The following is a 7500-nucleotide window of genomic DNA, read 5'->3' on the forward strand; positions in this document are numbered from 1 at the left end:
CAGGCTCACTCCAGTACAGTAGAGGGCGCCGCTCAGACTCACTCCAGTACAGTAGAGGGCGCCGCTCAGGCTCACTCCAGTACAGTAGAGGGCGCCGCTCAGACTCACTCCAGTACAGTAGAAAGCGCCACTCAGGCTCACTCCAGTAGTAGAGGGCGCCGCTCAGACTCACTCCAGTACAGTAGAGGGCGCCGCTCAGACTCACTCCAGTACAGTAGAGGGCACCGCTCAGACTCACTCCAGTACAGTAGAGGGCACCGCTCAGACTCACTCCAGTACAGTAGAGGGCACCGCTCAGGCTCACTCCAGTACAGTAGAGGGCGCCGCTCAGACTCACTCCAGTACAGTAGAGGGCGCCGCTCAGGCTCACTCCAGTACAGTAGAGGGCGCCGCTCAGACTCACTCCAGTACAGTAGAGGGCACCGCTCAGACTCACTCCAGTACAGTAGAGGGCGCCGCTCAGACTCACTCCAGTACAGTAGAGGGCACCGCTCAGACTCACTCCAGTACAGTAGAGGGCGCCGCTCAGGCTCACTCCAGTACAGTAGAGGGCGCCGCTCAGACTCACTCCAGTACAGTAGAGGGCGCCGCTCAGACTCACTCCAGTACAGTAGAGGGCGGCGCTCAGGCTCACTCCAGTACAGTAGAGGGCGCCGCTCAGACTCACTCCAGGACAGTAGAGGGCACCGCTCAGGCTCACTCCAGTACAGTAGAGGGCACCGCTCAGACTCACTCCAGTACAGTAGAGGGCGCCGCTCAGGCTCACTCCAGTACAGTAGAGGGCGCCGCTCAGACTCACTCCAGTACAGTAGAGGGCGGCGCTCAGACTCACTCCAGTACAGTAGAGGGCGCCGCTCAGACTCACTCCAGTACAGTAGAGGGCGGCGCTCTGACTCACTCCAGTACAGTAGAGGGCGCCGCTCAGACTCACTCCAGTACAGTAGAGGGCGCCGCTCAGGCTCACTCCAGTACAGTAGAGGGCGCCGCTCAGACTCACTCCAGTACAGTAGAGGGCACCGCTCAGGCTCACTCCAGTACAGTAGAGGGCACCGCTCTGACTCACTCCAGTACAGTAGAGGGTGCCGCTCAGACTCACTCCAGTACAGTAGAGGGCGCCGCTCAGGCTCACTCCAGTACAGTAGAGGGCGCCGCTCAGACTCACTCCAGTACAGTAGAGGGCACCGCTCAGACTCACTCCAGTACAGTAGAGGGCGGCGCTCAGGCTCACTCCAGTACAGTAGAGGGCGCCGCTCAGACTCACTCCAGTACAGTAGAGGGCGCCGCTCAGGCTCACTCCAGTACAGTAGAGGGCGCCGCTCAGGCTCACTCCAGTACAGTAGAGGGCGCCGCTCAGACTCACTCCAGTACAGTAGAGGGCGCCGCTCAGACTCACTCGAGTACAGTAGAGGGCGCCGCTCAGACTCACTCCAGTACAGTAGAGGGCGGCGCTCAGACTCACTCCAGTACAGTAGAGGGCGCCGCTCAGGCTCACTCCAGTACAGTAGAGGGCGCCGCTCAGGCTCACTCCAGTACAGTAGAGGGCGCCGCTCAGACTCACTCGAGTACAGTAGAGGGCGCCGCTCAGACTCACTCCAGTACAGTAGAGGGCGGCGCTCAGACTCACTCCAGTACAGTAGAGGGCGCCGCTCAGACTCACTCCAGTACAGTAGAGGGCGCCGCTCAGGCTCACTCCAGTACAGTAGAGGGCACCGCTCAGACTCACTCCAGTACAGTAGAGGGCGCCGCTCAGGCTCACTCCAGTACAGTAGAGGGCGCCGCTCAGGCTCACTCCAGTACAGTAGAGGGCGCCGCTCAGACTCACTCCAGTACAGTAGAGGGCGCCGCTCAGACTCACTCCAGTACAGTAGAGGGCACCGCTCAGACTCACTCCAGTACAGTAGAGGGCGCCGCTCAGACTCACTCCAGTACAGTAGAGGGCGCCGCTCAGGCTCACTCCAGTACAGTAGAGGGCGCCGCTCAGGCTCACTCCAGTACAGTAGAGGGCACCGCTCAGACTCACTCCAGTACAGTAGAAAGCGCCACTCAGGCTCACTCCAGTACAGTAGAGGGCGCTGCTCAGACTCACTCCAGTACAGTAGAGGGCGCCGCTCAGGCTCACTCCAGTACAGTAGAGGGCACCGCTCAGACTCACTCCAGTACAGTAGAGGGCGCCGCTCAGACTCACTCCAGTACAGTAGAGGGCGCCGCTCAGACTCACTCCAGTACAGTAGAGGGCGCCGCTCAGGCTCACTCCAGTACAGTAGAGGGCACCGCTCAGACTCACTCCAGTACAGTAGAGGGCGGCGCTCAGGCGCTCAGGCTCACTCCAGTACAGTAGAGGGCGCCGCTCAGGCTCACTCCAGTACAGTAGAGGGCGCCGCTCAGGCTCACTCCAGTACAGTAGAGGGCGGCGCTCAGACTCACTCCAGTACAGTAGAGGGCGCCGCTCAGACTCACTCCAGTACAGTAGAGGGCGCCGCTCAGGCTCACTCCAGTACAGTAGAGGGCACCGCTCAGGCTCACTCCAGTACAGTAGAGGGCACCGCTCAGGCTCACTCCAGTACAGTAGAGGGCGCCGCTCAGGCTCACTCCAGTACAGTAGAGGGCGCCGCTCAGGCTCACTCCAGTACAGTAGAGGGCACCGCTCAGGCTCACTCCAGTACAGTAGAGGGCACCGCTCAGACTCACTCCAGTACAGTAGAGGGCGCCGCTCAGACTCACTCCAGTACAGTAGAGGGCGCCGCTCAGGCTCACTCCAGTACAGTAGAGGGCACCGCTCAGACTCACTCCAGTACAGTAGAGGGCGCCGCTCAGGCTCACTCCAGTACAGTAGAGGGCGCCGCTCAGGCTCACTCCAGTACAGTAGAGGGCACCGCTCAGACTCACTCCAGTACAGTAGAGGGCGCCGCTCAGACTCACTCCAGTACAGTAGAGGGCGCCGCTCAGGCTCACTCCAGTACAGTAGAGGGCACCGCTCAGACTCACTCCAGTACAGTAGAGGGCGGCGCTCAGGCTCACTCCAGTACAGTAGAGGGCGGCGCTCAGGCTCACTCCAGTACAGTAGAGGGCGCCGCTCAGGCTCACTCCAGTACAGTAGAGGGCGCCGCTCAGGCTCACTCCAGTACAGTAGAGGGCACCGCTCAGACTCACTCCAGTACAGTAGAGGGCGCCGCTCAGACTCACTCCAGTACAGTAGAGGGCGCCGCTCAGGCTCACTCCAGTACAGTAGAGGGCACCGCTCAGACTCACTCCAGTACAGTAGAGGGCGCCGCTCAGGCTCACTCCAGTACAGTAGAGGGCGCCGCTCAGGCTCACTCCAGTACAGTAGAGGGCGCCGCTCAGGCTCACTCCAGTACAGTAGAGGGCACCGCTCAGACTCACTCCAGTACAGTAGAGGGCGCCGCTCAGACTCACTCCAGTACAGTAGAGGGCGCCGCTCAGGCTCACTCCAGTACAGTAGAGGGCGCCGCTCAGACTCACTCCAGTACAGTAGAGGGCGCCGCTCAGGCTCACTCCAGTACAGTAGAGGGCGCCGCTCAGACTCACTCCAGTACAGTAGAGGGCGCCGCTCAGACTCACTCCAGTACAGTAGAGGGCACCGCTCAGACTCACTCGAGTACAGTAGAGGGCGCCGCTCAGACTCACTCCAGTACAGTAGAGGGCGGCGCTCAGGCTCACTCCAGTACAGTAGAGGGCGCCGCTCAGACTCACTCCAGTACAGTAGAGGTCACCGCTCTGACTCACTCCAGTACAGTAGAGGGCACCGCTCAGGCTCACTCCAGTACAGTAGAGGGCGCCGCTCAGACTCTCTCCAGTACAGTAGAGGGCGCCGCTCAGGCTCACTCCAGTACAGTAGAGGGCGCCGCTCAGACTCACTCCAGTACAGTAGAGGGCACCGCTCAGGCTCACTCCAGTACAGTAGAGGGCGCCGCTCAGGCTCACTCCAGTACAGTAGAGGGCACCGCTCAGACTCACTCCAGTACAGTAGAGGGCACCGCTCAGACTCACTCCAGTACAGTAGAGGGCACCGCTCTGACTCACTCCAGTACAGTAGAGGGCGCCGCTCAGACTCACTCCAGTACAGTAGAGGGCACCGCTCAGGCTCACTCCAGTACAGTAGAGGGCGCCGCTCAGACTCACTCCAGTACAGTAGAGGGCGCCGCTCAGGCTCACTCCAGTACAGTAGAGGGCGCCGCTCAGACTCACTCCAGTACAGTAGAGGGCGCCGCTCAGACTCACTCCAGTACAGTAGAGGGCACCGCTCAGACTCACTCGAGTACAGTAGAGGGCGCCGCTCAGACTCACTCCAGTACAGTAGAGGGCGGCGCTCAGGCTCACTCCAGTACAGTAGAGGGCGCCGCTCAGACTCACTCCAGTACAGTAGAGGTCACCGCTCTGACTCACTCCAGTACAGTAGAGGGCACCGCTCAGGCTCACTCCAGTACAGTAGAGGGCGCCGCTCAGACTCTCTCCAGTACAGTAGAGGGCGCCGCTCAGGCTCACTCCAGTACAGTAGAGGGCGCCGCTCAGACTCACTCCAGTACAGTAGAGGGCACCGCTCAGGCTCACTCCAGTACAGTAGAGGGCGCCGCTCAGGCTCACTCCAGTACAGTAGAGGGCACCGCTCAGACTCACTCCAGTACAGTAGAGGGCACCGCTCAGACTCACTCCAGTACAGTAGAGGGCACCGCTCTGACTCACTCCAGTACAGTAGAGGGCGCCGCTCAGACTCACTCCAGTACAGTAGAGGGCGGCGCTCAGGCTCACTCCAGTACAGTAGAGGGCGCCGCTCAGACTCACTCCAGTACAGTAGAGGGCACCGCTCTGACTCACTCCAGTACAGTAGAGGGCGCCGCTCAGACTCACTCCAGTACAGTAGAGGGCGCCGCTCAGACTCTCTCCAGTACAGTAGAGGGCGCCGCTCAGGCTCACTCCAGTACAGTAGAGGGCGCCGCTCAGGCTCACTCCAGTACAGTAGAGGGCGCCGCTCAGACTCACTCCAGTACAGTAGAGGGCGCCGCTCAGGCTCACTCCAGTACAGTAGAGGGCACCGCTCAGACTCACTCCAGTAGTAGAGGGCGCCGCTCAGACTCACTCCAGTACAGTAGAGGGCGGCGCTCAGACTCACTCCAGTACAGTAGAGGGCGCCGCTCAGGCTCACTCCAGTACAGTAGAGGGCGGCGCTCAGACTCACTCCAGTACAGTAGAGGGCGGCGCTCAGACTCACTCCAGTACAGTAGAGGGCACAGCTCAGACTCACTCCAGTACAGTAGAGGGCGCCGCTCAGACTCACTCCAGTACAGTAGAGGGCGCCGCTCAGACTCACTCCAGTACAGTAGAGGGCACCGCTCAGACTCACTCCAGTACAGTAGAGGGCACCGCTCAGACTCACTCCAGTACAGTAGAGGGCACCGCTCAGGCTCACTCCAGTACAGTAGAGGGCGCCGCTCAGACTCACTCCAGTAGTAGAGGGCGCCGCTCAGGCTCACTCCAGTACAGTAGAGGGCGTCAAGGAGCCGTCAGTCAGGAGGAGCCGTAAGTCACGAGGAGCCATAAGTCAGGAGGAGCCGTCAGTCAGGAGGAGCCGTCAGTCAGGAGGAGCCGTCAGTCAGGAGGAGCCGTCAGTCACGAGGAGCCGTCAGTCAGGAGGAACCGTCAGTCAGGAGGAGCCGTCAGTCAGGAGGAGTCGTCAGTCAGGAGGAGCCGTCAGTCACGAGGAGCCGTCAGTCAGGAGAAGCCGTCAGTCACGAGGAGCCGTCAGTCATGAGGAGCCGTCAGTCAGGAGGAGCCGTCAGTCAGGAGGAGCCGTCAGTCATGAGGAGCCGTCAGTCAGGAGGAGCCGTCAGTCAGTCAGGAGGAGCGGTCAGTCACGAGGAGCCGTCAGTCAGGAGGAGCCGTCAGTCAGTCAGGAGGAGCCGTCAGTCACGAGGAGCCGTCAGTCAGGAGGAGCCATAAGTCAGGAGGAGCCGTCAGTCAGGAGGAGCCGTCAGTCACGAGGAGCCGTCAGTCAGGAGGAGCCGTCAGTCAGGAGGAGCCGTCAGTCACGAGGAGCCGTCAGTCAGGAGGAGCCGTCAGTCAGGAGGAGCCGTCAGTCAGGAGGAGCCGTCAGTCACGAGGAGCCGTCAGTCAGGAGGAACCGTCAGTCAGGAGGAGCCGTCAGTCACGAGGAGCCGTCAGTCACGAGGAGCCGTCAGTCAGGAGAAGCCGTCAGTCACGAGGAGCCGTCAGTCAGGAGGAGCCGTCAGTCAGGAGGAGCCGTCAGTCAGGAGGAGTCGTCAGTCAGGAGGAGCCGTCAGTCACGAGGAGCCGTCAGTCAGGAGAAGCCGTCAGTCACGAGGAGCCGTCAGTCAGGAGGAGCCGTCAGTCAGGAGGAGCCGTCAGTCAGGAGGAGCCGTCAGTCACGAGGAGCCGTCAGTCACGAGGAGCCGTCAGTCAGTCAGGAGGAGCCGTCAGTCACGAGGAGCCGTCAGTCAGGAGGAGCCGTCAGTCAGTCAGGAGGAGCCGTCAGTCACGAGGAGCCGTCAGTCAGGAGGAGCCATAAGTCAGGAGGAGCCGTCAGTCAGGAGGAGCCGTCAGTCACGAGGAGCCGTCAGTCAGGAGGAGCCGTCAGTCACGAGGAGCCGTCAGTCACGAGGAGCCGTCAGTCAGGAGGAGCCGTCAGTCAGGAGGAGCCGTCAGTCACGAGGAGCCGTCAGTCAGGAGGAACCGTGACTGACGGCCGTCAGTCACGAGGAGCCGTCAGTCAGGAGGAGCCGTCAGTCACGAGGAGCCGTCAGTCACGAGGAGCCGTCAGTCAGGAGGAGCCGTCAGTCACGAGGAGCCGTCAGTCAGGAGGAGCCGTCAGTCAGTCAGGAGGAGCCGTCAGTCAGGAGGAGCCGTCAGTCAGTCACGAGGAGCCGTCAGTCAGTCAGGATGAGCCGTCAGTCAGTCAGGAGGAGCCGTCAGTCAGTCACGAGGAGCCGTCAGTCAGTCAGGAGGAGCCGTCAGTCAGTCACGAGGAGCCGTCAGTCAGTCAGGAGGAGCCGTCAGTCAGTCACGAGGAGCCGTCAGTCAGTCAGGAGGAGCCGTCAGTCAGTCACGAGGAGCCGTCAGTCAGTCAGGAGGAGCCGTCAGTCAGTCATGAGGAGCTGTCAGTCAGGAGGAGCCGTCAGTCAGTCACGAGGAGCCGTCAGTCACGAGGAGCCGTCAGTCAGTCATGAGGAGCCGTCAGTCAGGAGGAGCCGTCAGTCAGTCACGAGGAGCCGTCAGTCAGTCAGGAGGAGCCGTCAGTCAGTCACAAGGAGCCGTCAGTCAGTCAGGAGGAGCCGTCAGTCAGTCACGAGGAGCCGTCAGTCACGAGGAGCCGTCAGTCAGGAGGAGCCGTCAGTCAGTCAGGAGGAGCCGTCAGTCAGTCACGAGGAGCCGTCAGTCAGTCAGGAGGAGCCGTCAGTCAGGAGGAGCCATCAGTCAGTCACGAGGAGCCGTCAGTCAGTCATGAGGAGCCGTCAGACATGAGGAGCC

This window comes from Scardinius erythrophthalmus (genome assembly GCF_964197995.2).
Source record: "Scardinius erythrophthalmus genome assembly, chromosome: 13".
Lineage (NCBI taxonomy): Eukaryota > Metazoa > Chordata > Actinopteri > Cypriniformes > Leuciscidae > Scardinius > Scardinius erythrophthalmus.